This window comes from Canis lupus, chromosome 16 (genome assembly GCF_048164855.1).
Source record: "Canis lupus baileyi chromosome 16, mCanLup2.hap1, whole genome shotgun sequence".
Taxonomy (NCBI): Eukaryota; Metazoa; Chordata; class Mammalia; order Carnivora; family Canidae; genus Canis; species Canis lupus.
In genome coordinates, this window is record NC_132853.1 from 56,970,831 (window position 1) to 56,986,006 (window position 15,176).

Below are 15,176 nucleotides of genomic sequence, written 5' to 3' on the forward strand. Positions count from 1 at the left end.
CTCCAGGGTGGGTTGAACTTGGAGTATGGAAAGCCCACAGAGGGGGTGGGGGGTGGATAATCCAGAGTTCTAGCTTCCTGGTTTATAGCTTCCAGCCAATGCTGCTGCAGCACTGGCCTGTGTACTGGAAACAGACTTTCCAAATGCGTTTCCAACCATCACCATTGTTTCATGTTCAGTAAGCTCGACTTTCCTCTCCTTTTTGTTTTTACTTTTATTTTATTTATTTATTCATGAGAGACACAGAGAGAGGTAGAGACATTAGCAGAAGGAGAGGCACACTCCATAAGGGGAGCCCGATGCGGGACTCCATCCTGGACCCTGGGATCACGACCTGAGCTGAAGGCTCAACCATTGAGCCACCCAGGTGTCCCTTTCCTCTTCTTTTTAAAGCTTTTGATTTTGTCTTTATACTTTAGCCAGCAGGCTGCATGAGACCTTCTATGCAGATAAAGTTGTTAAAAGATACTTTTTGGTCAAAGGTAAGGTTGCGACTGTCATATGGATATGAAACTTGAATATGTGTTAAAGGTTTTATTCTACTCATGAGAGAACTGGGCAGATGTAATCATTGATTCAAAAGAGAAAGTGAAGAGGCACAGATTAATATAGAGTAAAATCGGCTAACAATGAATTGCACGCAGGGGCAAAACTGGTTTTTCCAGTGAGGACAGACAGGACAGGCTCTGCTGGCTATCAACTCAGTTACAATTTACAGAATTGTAAAATAGTTCAAAGACCATGGAAGGTTAGAATCAGCTAAGCTGGAGGCATGTCTCCTAGACATGCACCCTTTTCCACTGACACACAACAGTGTGTTTCTAGAGTGAGTATATCTTGGGGTACCTGGGTGGCTCAGTCTGTGAAGTGTCTGCCTTTGGCTTAGGTCATGATCCCCAGGTCCTGGGATCGAGCCCTGCAGCAGGTTCCCTTTCCCTTTGCCCTCCCCTTGCTTGTGCCCCACCCCTCTCTTTCTGTGTCACATAAATAAAATCTTTTAAAAAAATTATAGAGTGAGTGTACCTTGGAATCATTTCAGGATTGCAATTGTTGAAAACTGCCAGCCGTTGGATCCCCTCCACTGGAAGAGACTCTGGGTGATTTAGGGGAATACTGGATTAAATGGAAAGAGGTCAGCTTGTTAGGGATGGTGGGTAGCAGCATTCAATACCCTGTTATAGGTCCTGCCTTCTCTACTTTCTGTACCAGGCCCACCCCTAACTTTTTTAAAAACAGCCTGATTGAGATATAATTTATATTATACTGTTTAGTTCATCCATTTAAGTGTACAATTCAATGGATTTGAGCCTATTTACAGAATGGTGCAACCATCACAATCATCTAATTTTATTTTTTAGTTTTATTTTTTAATTTTTAAAAAATATTGTATTTATTTATTCATGAGAGACACAGAGAGAGAGAGAGAGAGAGAGAGAGAGGCAGAGACACAGACAGAGGGAGAAGCAGGCTCCATGCAGGGAGCCTAATGTGGGACTCGATCCTGGGACTCCAGGATCACACCCTGAAGCTGAAGGCAGATGCTTAACTGCTGAGCCACCCAGGCATCCCCTTTTTAAAAATTTTTAAAAATATTTTATTTTATTTTTATTTTTAAAAATACACCCAATGTGGGGCTCGAACTCACAACCCCAAGATCAAGTCACACACTCCACTGATTGAGCCAGTCAGGCCCCCCTTAGTGATCTGATTTTATTCTATTTTAAAAAATATTTTATTTATTTATTCATGAGACACAGAGAGAGACAGGGAGAGGAAGAGACATAGGCAGAGGGAGAAGCAAGCTCCCTGCAGGGAGCCCGATGTGGGACTTGATCCTGGGACCCCAGAATCACAACCTGGGCCAAAGGCAGACGCTCAACCACTGAGCCCCCAGGTGTCCCAGTGATCTGATTTTAAAACATTTTCATTACAGTCAAAACAAACAAACAAAAAAACTTATTCCATTAAAGGGGAGCAAAATATACCACCCCAAAATATGCCTCTTTGGCACATTGATTATTATTATTTTTTAAGATTTTCATTTGTTCATGAGAGACACAGAGAGAAAGAGAGAAAGAGAGAGAGGCAGAGACACAGGCAGAGGGAGAAGCAGGCTCCATGCAGGGAGCCCGACATGGGACTCGATCCGGAGTCTCCAGGATCATGCCTTGGGTTGAAGGCGGCGCTAAACCGCTGAGCCCCCCGGGCTGGCCCCATTGATTATTTTAAGCTGGTTATTTTTAAGAAACTGCAAGCGCTAGAGAAAGAAGCTCTGAAGACCAAGTATAAGTTTCCCTTTTGTAAGACACATTCCCGTTATAAGGGAAATCTCCATTTGCAGGGGTGTCTCCCTCCCTGTACCAGGAAGAGGAGGATACTGAATGCTCTAGATACTCTTGTCAAGGAAGATGGCATGGACTTAAATCTGCAGGACAATCTCATCCTTGTTCTGGTGCTTTTCCTGATCACCTCCCACAACGGAGCACAGCAATGCCCTTCCTCTTTAGCTAGCGTAGGGCCAGGGATCCCAAGACAGGCTACTTGGGCATGAAGACTATTCTGAATTAAAAACAATAAAAAATGGAGACCTATGTGGCTCCACCAGTTGCATGTCCAACTCTTGATGTCAGCTCAAGTCTTGATCTCAGCGTTGTGAGTTCAAGCCCTGCCTTGGGCTCCATGGTCAACATGTAGCCTACTTGAAAAAAAAAAAAAAGGCAAAAAAACAAAACAAAAACCAAACAAAAGGCAATCAGATTCAGGAAAAGCTTTTTACTCTCCTCCTTCCAACTGCCTAAAAAGAACTTAGGCAGAGGACCTGCTCCAGGAACAGAGCTGTCACCGTGGATAACCTCTTTTGGATATGAATAGGGAGGCACGAAGGAAGCTAGCAGGGCCTGCTGGAGCCAAGTCCTCTCTGTCCCATTGTTTCCCAGCGGCCCAGCAAACTTTTCCTGGTTTTCATCTTCCTGTGAAGTGTATTCCTTCCCTTTTGGAGTCCCAGGCCCTTACTGCCTCCATCCTTAGTTCAGGATGACATAGAGACCTCGATGCACCTGACTGTTTTTGGAATTTCTATGTCTGTGTGGGTTCCCTGCACAGATGCTATTAAATCGGATTTTCTTCTGTGAATCTGTCTGACGTCATCTTGATTCTTAGGCCAGCTAGAAAGAACTTGACAGTATTTAAAGTGATGGTTTTGGCCATTTAGGGGAGCTACTGTTTTCCTGGGTCTTTCCTATGTATACAGGAGGGAGGCATGTTATTTAACCTCTCTCCTCCTGTTAATCTGTCTCTTGTCAATTTAATTATTAAACCAGCCAAAGAACCTAGAAGGGTAGAATAATAAACTTGCCACCCCTGCAGCCTCTGACTTGTCACTTGTTGCTTTGCAACCAGATCATGCTCACAGCCAGTGTGATTTTATTTTTAAGTCTGAATTCTTGGGTCCGAGTGGCTTATTGTTCAGCCAGTGTCTAGTCAGATGTGTTTCAGTCCCTTGAGCCAGTCAGGCTCCTGCCCTTCGCTGAAGGATCTTTGTGGTGTGGAAAATTCTCTCCTGCTCTGACTGCTCCTGCGTGGGCATGCATGCTTTCTGGACCCCCAGGAATGAGTGGGATCCCGTGACTCTTCTTAGCTGTCTCTTTCCCCAGTTTTCTCTTCTGGCTCATCTGCTATTTTGCTTGTCTCTACTAGGATCATGGAACTACCATCCCTTTTAATTGTTTACCCAAAATGTGCTTATCTCTGAAGAACCCAGGAACCCTTCATGGCACCAGGACACTGTTGCCTTTGACTTTGAAAATTTAGGGCAAAGGATGTGAAAAAGCCTTTGTCTGGGGCCTGAGCAATGAATGTTAAGTCGTAAAAGCATATGTTGACAGTTTGGGGTCATGATGTCCCAACATTGAGCACCAGCTTCAAGTGACATAAGGGTACCCTGCTCTTTGACAAGTCTGTGCTTGTATGTATATGACATGAGGGCTTCTAAAATGTGGGGTCCAGGCCAGGGGCTCCTCTTGTCTGTGTCTTAACATGACATTATTCTACACTCCTTTGCATCCTTCCCTTCCCTTCCCTTTTCTTTCTTCTTCCTTTCTTCCTTTCTTCCTTCCTTCCTTCCTTCCTTCCTTCCTTCCTTCCTTCCTTCCTTCCTTCCTTCCTTCCTTTCTTCCTCTCTTCCTATCTTTCTCTCTTTCTTTCTTTCCTTTTCTTTTCTTTCTTTCTCAGCTAGAATGCCCTGGTTCACAAAGCTATAGTATTTGCCTTTATAACAGGCTCAACTGCCATATTCATTTCTTAGAAGTTTCTCACAGAGACAGAAAGGCAAAAATAATGTCATTTGGTTAAAAAAAATAGATTTTTAATTCATGAGTCTTTGTTGTCTGATGAGGGAGTCGATGATTAAGGGTGCCCTAGGCAAGCGAATATTATGCTAGATAGCCTCTCTTCCATACAGAATGTCCTATCTCTCGGGTGGTCATGGTCAGAGGTGTGCTTGTCTTGGAACACTGAATCCGGATCGGGCAGCCTGTGAAGAGCCCTCTGGGCTGCGTCGGTGTTTGTGGAGGCGGCTAGAAAGGCCAGGCGGACCCTGATGGATTTCCTTGACGACATCGCTTCAATCTCTGGATGCAACAACAGTATTTCCTGTTCTCTTAAGACTCTAATATCAGAGAAGAATCCTACCTCATTTTCTAAGATCGTAGCCTACCCTTCTCAGCACATGGGAAAGCATCTACCCTTCCCATGTCCTCTCCTTGTGGAGAAATTCAGCCAGTGGAAAGGTGGTTGTATCACCGTAGACCAGTGTCATGGTGACAAGTGCTATCGAAAAGAAACATGACACGAGATAAAAGTTTTTCCTGGTGAATTTGTTCATTTCACACTTATTGATAGATGACTGTATTCTGGGCTCCTGGGTGACTGCATGATGGAAGACATACAGGGTCACTGCAGGCTCGGGGCGGAGGGGGGTTGCTGACCAGCAGGAGTACAGAAAGGTTCCCCGGGCAGTGCACCCAACACGGCCAGTGAGGCGCACAGAATAATGCTGGCTGTGGACGCATAAAAGGCAGCAGCAAGAAGGCTGAGGACACGGTTTAAGAGGAAAACTCTACCCTGCCCAGATCCAGCCCTGAGGGCCATCAGCACCTAGACAGGAAGAGCTGAGAATGAATGGCCAAATCGTCCTGGAAGCCACCTGCAGCGGTAATCATTGCTGTGTAGAAGGCAACTTGGTGGAGAGGTTTTCTGGGTCAGCAGGAGATTGAGTTTTGATGATACTTCCCCAACACCAGGCCCTATCGGTGCTGCAGACACACAGATGGAGTCCTGGCCTCACGGAGGCTACCTGCCAGGGCAGAGACGGATGAGAATCAATTAAACAGACAGTGATTGGTTCTGGGAAGGGAAATGAGGGGCTTGAGAGCCATGGTCAGGGCCAGGATGTCTGGGGAGTGAGCCGGTGAAGGAAGGAGGCAAGCCACTGGACAGGTGTGGGCAGACACCAGGCTGACCCACAGGAACAGGAGCACAGGGCCAGGGGCAGGAGATGTTTGGCACTTTTTCAGACAAAGACAAAAGCCTGTGTGGCTGGAGCTGAGCCAACGGAGGGCATAGGGTGGAGGGGCAGCGATGTTGGAAAAACAAAATGAAAATCAAATCTCCAGGGGCACCTGGGTAGTTCAGTGGTTGAGTGTCTGCCTTTGGCTCAGGTCATGATCCTGGGGTCCTAGGATGGAGTCCTGCATCGGGCTCCCTGCAGGGAGCCTGCTTCTCCCTCTGCCTGTGTCTCTGCCTCTCTCATGAATTAAAAACAAAACCCCACAAATCTCCCGACCTCAAGCCCTCTCCACAAAGGTGGATGAGAAAGAAAACACTTAAGCTGTGGAATAACCTTAAGTCAGAATTCAGTGGGCCTCGTAGGCCATCTACTAAGAGATCACAAAGACAGAAAGAAACCTTGCCTTTTGATCCAGCCAAGCGGGTACAGGTCCTTACAAACAGGTTCACAAGATAAATTATGGCTAGTCCTCTAGTAAGAGGGCCAGACAGCACATTTGTCACACGGAGTTCCTCCTGACTTCCCTTGGTGGTTGGGGGGAACCTTGTGAGTTTGCTAAGTGGCTTTAAACAAAGCAAAATAAATGAGGCTCCTGGCCTCCTGCAGAAACTGGGCGACGACGGGGGTGCCACATGTCTCAAAGAGATGCTTCCAGGGAGTCTTTGAGAAAGACATTCCTGGGTCTGGCAAGAGGGTTCTTTAGCTTTAAAGAGACACACACACACACACACACACACACACACACACACAAGAGACACACACACTTCAAATGGACAGAGGAAGAACTTACAAGTTTTCTAAAGCAACTGCTCTAAGAAAAGGGGAGGAGGAGAGAAATCACTACCCTTATTCTCACCAGGGGAATTAAGCATCTTATCTTTCTGCTTGTATCTGCCCTTCCCCGGGAAAAGCAGAGCATGTGGGCCTTGCAAGCCTCGGAGAGGAGTTTCCGTCTATTCTGAGCTTGATGGGAAGGCCGAGGAGGAGGCCGGGGAGGAGCTGGACAGCGTTCCGAAGGCTCAGTCTGGATGCTGAATAGAGAGACCTGGGCCCCAGGGTTGGCCTGTTGTCTCTAAGCACGGAGGGGACTTTGGAAGCCCCAGAAGGTTGAGAGTGGCACTGATTTCCTCTGATGGCTTGTGCCAAGTAGCCAAGCAGGTCTGCTGACCACAGCACTCGAGGCATTTAGCAAGGTGTTCTTTGTGTTGTTCTGAAGGAGGCCTGAATTCCTGTATAACGGGCGTCATTATGGAATATACCCGTTGTCCTTCCACTTCTCTGGTCTTTTCTCTAGGACAGTGTCTCTTGGATGTTTCAAATTTCTCCCTACAAGGTGGAAGTAAAGTAGAGCTTTGGGAAACAAATTCCGGGGAGCTGTTTAGGAGGAGAGTAAAGAAATGCTAAGGAAGGCAATGGCATAGCGAAGTCACCTAAGGTGCAAGTAACAGTCTGCGACGTAGGGCAAGGCTGTGAAGGTGCCCAGCTCCTGAGAAAGCAAGCCAAGAGAGAGGGCATTACCCAAATCAGACCAAAACAAGAGTTTTTTTCAGGTCTTCCACCTGGATCCTTTCCCATCATCCCTTATGTAACTGCCTGTCAGTAGAGTTTTACATCTAAGCACACAGGTCTCTGAAAAGAAGCAAAGTGATTACATCGTTTCTATTATGCCTGTGGCATAGAATCATGAATAGAATCGCACATTGACTCACTGTGCAAGTTGCCTGTCTGCCTTGCAGGCTGGGAGCTGATTTTTACCTGTCGAGATCCACGTCCTCATCTGACTTCTTGCGCCACCTGGGTTTCTCGTTGCTCTTACTGCTTCTTGGCTATTTGTTGTTGGGGGTGGTGGTTGGTTTGTCTGCTTTGGAACACTCACCCTATTTCTGGACAGCTGGCTGTTCAGAAACAAGAAGCTAATTGGATCTGTTCTCTACATCTGCTGGAAAATTTGTTTTGTTTTTATATTTTTGCAAGGTCTTGGCTGGCACAGAAAATGTGTGTTTAATTTCATGTGGTACCCGGATGCTTTACCATGGAGACCTTTGTCACCTAATTGCACAGCTGCCACCAATAAAGGCAACAGTTTGCTGAATCAGAGAATGAGAAGGATGTTGGGTAACTTTGGGAATGCAAGGACTTTAATCCTGGGGCATTCCTCTCCCTTCTCGGGGCTGGACAGCTGTTTTTCAACGCCCATAACTGGGCGTTGGTGGGTTCCACGCAAGCAGGATCCTCCTGGCAGCAACGTGGAATGTGTTTCATGCCTTCCCTGTCTCTCTTGATATGCCCAGCCTCTATTTAGCTGTAAAACCTTGAGCAATCACACATTAATAGTTATAATAACAGTTCACAAAGGCACAAACAGTTCTAAGCAATTGAGAATATTATCTTATTCCTCATAACAATCCAATAAAGTTGGCAGTTACAATCCCCATTTTACAGATAAAGTGAAGCACTCAGTAACTTGCCCGAGGTCCCTCAGCTCGGAAGCAGCCAGGATCAAGGCACCTGCCCCACTATGCAGTGTGGCCCAGGGCCTTGTTAAGCCTTGGGGTCATCATCTGTTCCATGAGCTAGTTGGCTAGATGTTCTCGAAGCTCCCAACGAGCCCTGCAAGTGCCGGTGACATTCAGTGGCTCACCAGTTTAAGCGCAGAAGGGGAATGTTCCATATCAGCTCTGTTCATTCCCCAGAACGTACCCCAGCAGACAAGTTCAGAAACCACTGCAGGCAGGAGAAACCAAATAGGGCTCATCCTCATGGACGCGTTGTTCATGGAGCTCTGCTGTGTCTGACGGTCAGTGTCTCGCCCTATGTCATCATCCACATACTAGATGAAACTCTTGCGTCAGATAGAGCCTCCAAAGCGTCCAGAAACAATTGGTTCTTGGGTTGTTTTCTTGTTTTTTGTTTTGTTTTTTGTTTTTTTTTAGGATTTTATTTTATTCCACTCATGAGAGACACGCAGAGAGAGGCAGAGACACAGGCAGAGGGAGAAGCAGGCTCCATGCGGGGAGCCCCATTCAGGACTCGATCCCAGGACCAACGCGTTTGCATGTGCTTCTCCTGGTGCAATTGCTATTGCGTAGTTGGCATTTAGTAAATGTGTGGCAAATGAGCTGAATCAAAACAAAACAAAACAAATAGAAGATAACATATGTAGTGTAAGCCCCGGCAGGCTTTTTTTCCCTCTCTCTTTTTTGTAATCCAAGTGCTTTATTTAAGCTCTATTTGCCAAGGCATCCACTTCAAAGAGGCATCCACTTCTAAGGAAGCTATCTCAAATAACACATTGCCAGCGACACCCCTTGATAAAGAGCCAGCTGTCTCCCCTGCGCTGAGGATGGCGATCGATTCCAATAACTGACCATTTGGGCTGCTTGCCTGTTCTCTTCCCACACTTTAAATTCCTGCTGTTATGTTTTAAATACTAATAAGGCCTAAGCCCCCCAAGCCCCAGGTCCCCACTCTCCACTCTAATCAAAGAAGAACCCCAGGACGGCTCGCACCCATGCTCTCTCTCCCTGCGACCTCGCTGTGTGCCACCAGGTGTGTGGTATAATTTCCAGGTACTGTTAAGTCCTCAACCTCTATTTTTCAAAATTTCCTGAAGGTTGTTCCTAAAGGGCACCTTGTAATCATAGTAAGAACCACCAGGGCCCGTCTACTTGTAACACTGGTTTGGAAGGGGGAGATGTCTGAGGGAAGCTCACCTGGCCTGGGACTGGCACAAAACAATATAAGACACTTGTTTTCCCGCTCAGATGTCAGGAGTAGGTGTGATCAAAGAAGTCCTCAGCCTTGTCCAGGAAAAGTGCTTGGGAAGAGATTGAACTAAAGATCTCTGGGACTGTTCTGATGTTGCACGTCCAAAACTTCCTGCAAAATGGGAATTTCACATTAGTTATGTAGGGGCCTAGGGCAAGCTGCCCCAAGGTGGACCACTTTGGCATAAAGACTAATTTTTTGGGATCCCTGGGTGGCGCAGCGGTTTGGCGCCTGCCTTTGGCCCAGGGTGCAATCCTGGAGACCCGGGATCGAATCCCACGTGGGGCTCCCGGTGCATGGAGCCTGCTTCTCCCTCTGCCTGTGTCTCTGCCTCTCTCTCTCTCTCTCTCTGTGACTATCATAAATAAATACAATTAAAAAAAAAGATTAATTTTTTAGGGCAGCCCGGGTGGCTCAGCAGTTTAGCCGTCTTCAGCCCAGGGTGTGACCCTGGAGTCCAGGGATCGAGTCCCACATCAGGCTCCCTGCATGGAACCTGTTTCTCTCTCTCTCTTTCTCTCTCTCTCTCTCTCTCTCATGAATAAATAAATAAAAATCTTTAAAAAGATTTTATTTATTTATTCATGAGACACAGAAAGAGAGAGAGAGAGAGAGAGGCAGAGACACAGGCAGAGGGAGAAGCAGGCTCCCTGCAGGGAGCCCCATGCAGATCTCGATCCCAGGACCCCAGGATCATGACCTGTCAGAGCCAAAGGCAGAGGCTCAAGCCCTGAGACACCCAGGTGCCCCTCCTGAGTTTCTATAAGAAGACGGCCAGAGGTCAGAGAAAGGGTGGAACCCATGGGCTGTCCAGGTGGCCTCCAGGCCAAATAGTGGGCTCTAGCAATGAGGACGTGGGCTGCTGTGGGGTCAGAGAAGACTAAGCTGTCCCTTCTGAGGGCGCCTCAGTGATGGAGGGGACGGGGAACCCTGCCATCTATGCGGAGACCGCTCTATGCCACCACCAGTAGTAGTAGATAGAACTAAGCCAAGCCTGGGGGGCGCGGTGCACACAGCCAGCTCAATGAAAATATCTCTCCCCCTCCCTCCCACCCCAACTATTTCCACTTCTGCTTCTTGTTCTCCACACCAGGGGAGGAGCTTGGAGGCCAAGCATTGCCAAAACAAAAAGAGGAGCCGCCCCCACTGTGGGTCTTCTCATCCTCCCAGCAGCCCAGTGTGGACCCAGTATGGACTGGGGAGAGGCGACCAAGCTCTGAGCCAGATAAGCGAGTGGAGCTTGCAGCAGAGCCGGCCTGAGTTCCAGCCTCGGTGCCTGGGCCTTCTCCGGGCCTGCTGAGGCACAGAGAGGGAGCTGCCTCCGGAAGCCTGAGCTGCAGGTGCAGATGAGAGAATTGCTTCCCATTGCTTCCCCGGCCAGCTGAGACTCCATGAAACCGCACTTAGATGGTTGTCAGGACCAGAGTCTCCCCATCCTCTGGTGATCTTCCCTCTGATACTAGCAATTCTGTCTTGAGGCCCTTTTCTCAGCCTAGAACGCTTCCTGCTACCCTTTCATTTGGAAAACTGAGAAACCAAATGTGCAGGTTCCCTAGAACCCGGAGGGGAGGCCTTTTACTCCAGACGTCCTGATCTCCGTGACCCTGGGGACAGCAGCTTCTGAGGAATCCAAGACAAGGGTTTGCATAGCACTTAAGGAGTTTGCTCTCTTAGGGAATTCACAGGAACAAGAGGGAGGATTGCGGATAGTAAAGTAGTTATTCTCTGTGAGTCATGAGCCTCCTGACCATAGAGGGAAGGACCGTGCCAAGGACAACTGCTTCCGGGGATAAGCAGACAGGCTGCAGGCTGCATGACCAGGACAAAGCAGGTCCTCAGTGACATTGTGTGTTTATTGTTTGATTATAACCAGAGTTCAGTTTTGCTCAGCTCCCTTTTGTTCATCCAGTAGTCGGACACTTCCTTGACGGCCTCCTGGTGCCCAGGCTTCTGTGTTTGCATTTCTAATGACTACAGTAAGTCAATAATGTTAGATAATAAAAATCAAGTGAGTCTTCCAAACCAGAAGATAAGAAAGGATGTCATAAAAAATGAGTAGGTAAACAATTCAGGAATTACACCCAAAGCCACTCCAATGGACGAGGGCCACATGTCCTCCTGATTCTCTGAGTCAGAAAAACTGGTTCATGAAAGCCAGCCTGAAACCACTATCCCCCCAGATTTGGGGTCCCCGGTCGGGGGTGGGGGGACGGCTGGACAGCCAGCCTTGGGCCCAGGGTGCTGCCCACCTGCCTGCCCGCCCACAGCCCCAGCTGCGATCTGACCTCCACCACCAGCTGTCACTGGGGTTCAGTCCTTATCTCTAAATCCCATTTTCCATTGAAAGAAACCAATGAGGCTCCAGACCAGGAAATGTATAGATGGATTTGGAACATCTTGTTATGGCAAAAAGCAAGGAAGCTATCAAAGATGAATCACAGAATCTCCTAAAGAACTGGCCTGTACTCTTCAGAATGTCAAGTGCTACCACCAACAAAGACACTGGGGAGCCATTCCAGCTCAGGGGAGGCAAGAGAACCAAATGCAATGCTTAATCCTGGGTTGGATCCTGGAATAGGATTTTTTTTTTTTTTTTAATAAAACACTTTGTTGGGACAACTGGCAAAGTATGAATAAGTCATAAACAATAGACCTGTATCTGCTGATTTTCTGATATTGATCATTGTTCATGGCCATGCAAGGATACATCCTTGTTCTTAGGGAACAGACACTCTGGTGTTTGGGGGAAGAGGAGCATCGTGTGGCAATTCACTCTCACATGGTTAAAACATTTTGAAAGAGGAAACGATTGGGTAAATGTGATCATGTGCTAGCAATTGGGAAACCTGGAGGAACGGTCTGTGAGAGCTGTTTGCACAAGTCTGGTAACTATCCCGTACATCTAACATGATTTTTTTAAAAAAATTATTTATTCATAAGAGACACGGAGAGAAAGAGAGAGAGAGATAGGCAGAGACACAGGCAGAGGGAGAAGCAGGCTCCATGCAGGGAGCTCAACGTGGGACTCGATCCTGGGACTCCAGGATCAGGCCCTGGGCCGAAGGCAGCTAAACCGCTGAGCCACCTGGGCTGCCCAATCTAACATGATTAAAAAAAAAAAAAAAAAAAAAAAACAAGGAAAAATCAAGGTCTCAGGAGTCAACATGAAAGATTCCCTTTCCTATCCAAACTGTGTTTTAAGGAAACCCTAAAACCAATAACGGGAAGTTCTTTATAGACCTCAAGTTAGTAAGTGCTGGCAGAACAGGAGAACTGGCAACCCGACATTTTAGTGCTCATCCATGAGCTTTAAAACCCTGAGGTGGGAGTGAAGGGGGCCTGAGCCAGCAGATGACAGAGCCTGAAACCCTGGTTTCTCTATCAAATCAATGCCATAAAAATAAGTACATAAATAAAATTGCAATGTGTGGCACTTGTTTCCATTCTGATTTGAACAAACCAGGTAATCAGAGATTAGATAATATTAAGGAATTATTAACTTTATTAAGGGTGACAATGGCACATAAAGATGGTTTTTTCATAGTTTTTATTAAAGATGCATATTAATGTATTTATGCGAGAAACGACACAGTGTCTGCGCTTGTCTTTAGAAGGCTGGCCAGGGGTGAGGGGTGGAGATGAAATAAGATTGGCAAAGGGTGGGTGGGTAATCGTTGAAGCTGAGTGAGGGGCACATAGGGTTTTATTTCCTGATTTCCTCTACGTTTGTGCATATTTGAAATTTTCCGTATAAAAATCTTTAAATCAATTATGCCCAAAGACTGCAATTTAGATTCCATTACTTCAGATGACTATCCCTTTTCTCCGACCAGTCAAGGCTTTAGGAAACACAGTTCAGAGTCCCTCTCTGGTCCTTGCCTGGTGGTCTGGTGTCTATTTTGATCCTGCTGGTGAGTGGCCTGCACTTCCCTGCTGATTGGAAAGAAATCTAATTTGACTGGACTTCAAATCCAGATTGCAGTCATATAAAATTAATTTGAAGTCATTCAACTCATGATGTCATCTGCCTGTCTCTCCTTCAATTCACATCCCTGGTCTCACTTGATCATGTGCCTGAATTTTCTACAAAGAAACTAGTTAAACACAAATGTAGAATGAAAAGCTCAATTGTTTAAAGAAAATTATTATTATTTTTAAAAGATTTATTTATTCATTCATTCATTCATTCATTCATGAGAGATACACAGAGAGGTAGAGACATAGGCAGGGGGAGAGGCAGGCTCCCCGTGGGGCCATGAAGTGGGACCACTGAGCCACCCACGCATCCCTAAAGAAAATTATATAATTTTTATAATACACAGACTAACTTTGCCACCTGTGCCCCCATTGAGTAGTGAGGTTGACATGCCTGTGGCATCCTTATCTAAGTAATTCACCAACGAAAACTCTGGAAAAGTGAAAATGGTGAAGTCTCAATTCAAAGTTGGGACTGAGGTTCATAAGTTGTTTTAAGAAGTAGACCCTCAGGATATTCTTCTCTTAAGCTACACAGTTTGCTCCTCCCTAGACTATATAATCTTTTGCTATCCACTTTTTCAGAAACCAAGATGAAACAAAAAAAAGCAGAAGAAATCTTGAACAACGTTAGAAGCAGATTAACTTCTTGCTAACAAGTATGATACAAAGAACATGTGAAAAATCACATGCACCCGGACAGAAGCTTTAAGTGTTATACTCAAGTCTCAAGTAATCGTTTGGACATAAGTAGAAGCATTTAAATTCTACTCATGTTTGCACAGTGAAACTGGATTCTTCAATTTTGATCATCTTTTTGCCATAGAATGGATTTTTACTATTTGCCTGTAGCAGGATGGGTTTTTCTTCTTCTCACTATCCTTTCTCCCCACTCCCCCTCCTGAGTGGGAATCTTTGATAAAGGAAGAAAGACAGATCATAAGAGACAGACAAAAAGCCACAGGAAGATGCATTTGTTCTAGACATGTTTTGCCCTGGGGAACCAGGCAGGTGTAGAGCCCAGCTAGGCCTCCCCCAAACTGCACCCTGTGAAACCTGGTAAGAGTGTAGTGCATTGCTGTGGTGCTCCTCAGATTCCCTTTCAGGACTGGGCCATTCCCCCCCACAGCTGCTGTGGGTTTAGCTGCTAAATCATTTTCTGGACATTTCCTCCCACCAAAGGCACTACCTTACCCAAGGTTACAGCTACTTCCCCAGGAGCAACTTGTATTCAGTGACTGGTCCAAGAGGAATTTCAAAGAGCTGGTTCTTTCTCCTGCACTCCGGACCACTCTGAAGGCCAGTCCAGCTTTGGAACTCCCTATGGGATGGGCTGAGGCCTCCCTGCAACGATGTGGAAGCTCAGCTTCTCTTCCTGCCAGTTTCTGCTTCCTTTGCTTCTTCTTTAAGCAGTGGTGTTCCTAAGTGCTCCCAATAAACCTGCATAATAGGAGTTGTTTCCTGTTTGTTTGTTTGTTTTTGTATAATAGCTATCTTAATGAGAATAAGGTGGTAACACCCAGCATTTTAAAAAGTCCCTATATGAGTCACCTGGATGGCTTAGACAGTTAAGCATCTTCCTTCAGCTCAGGTCAGGATTTCAGGATCCTGGGATCAAGATCCGGATCAAGGCAGGGATCAAGGCCTGCATCTGAGCTCCCTGCTCAGTAGGGAGTCTGCTTCTCCCTCTGCCTTTCCCCTCCACTCATGCTCTCTCTGGCTCTGTTCTTTCTCAAATAAATACATAAAATCTTAATTTTTAAAAGGATTTTCTTTACTTATTCATGAGAGACACACAGAGAGAGGCAAAGACATAGGCAGAGGGGGAAGCAGGCTCCCTGTGCCTAGAACTCTGGGATCATGACCT

The 15,176-nt window shown here is 46.4% G+C and overlaps 1 long non-coding RNA gene across 1 annotated transcript; it reads right to left on the minus strand.

Annotated features, from left to right (window-relative positions):
- Positions 1 to 4,341: 4,341 nt before the first annotated feature.
- Positions 4,342 to 14,736, minus strand: LOC140607202 (uncharacterized). Its single transcript, XR_012009323.1, has 4 exons — positions 14,504 to 14,736; positions 9,280 to 9,445; positions 8,208 to 8,685; positions 4,342 to 5,353 (listed from the first exon to the last, which is right to left on the minus strand). It is a non-coding gene; the product is annotated as an uncharacterized lncRNA (long non-coding RNA).
- Positions 14,737 to 15,176: the final 440 nt, after the last annotated feature.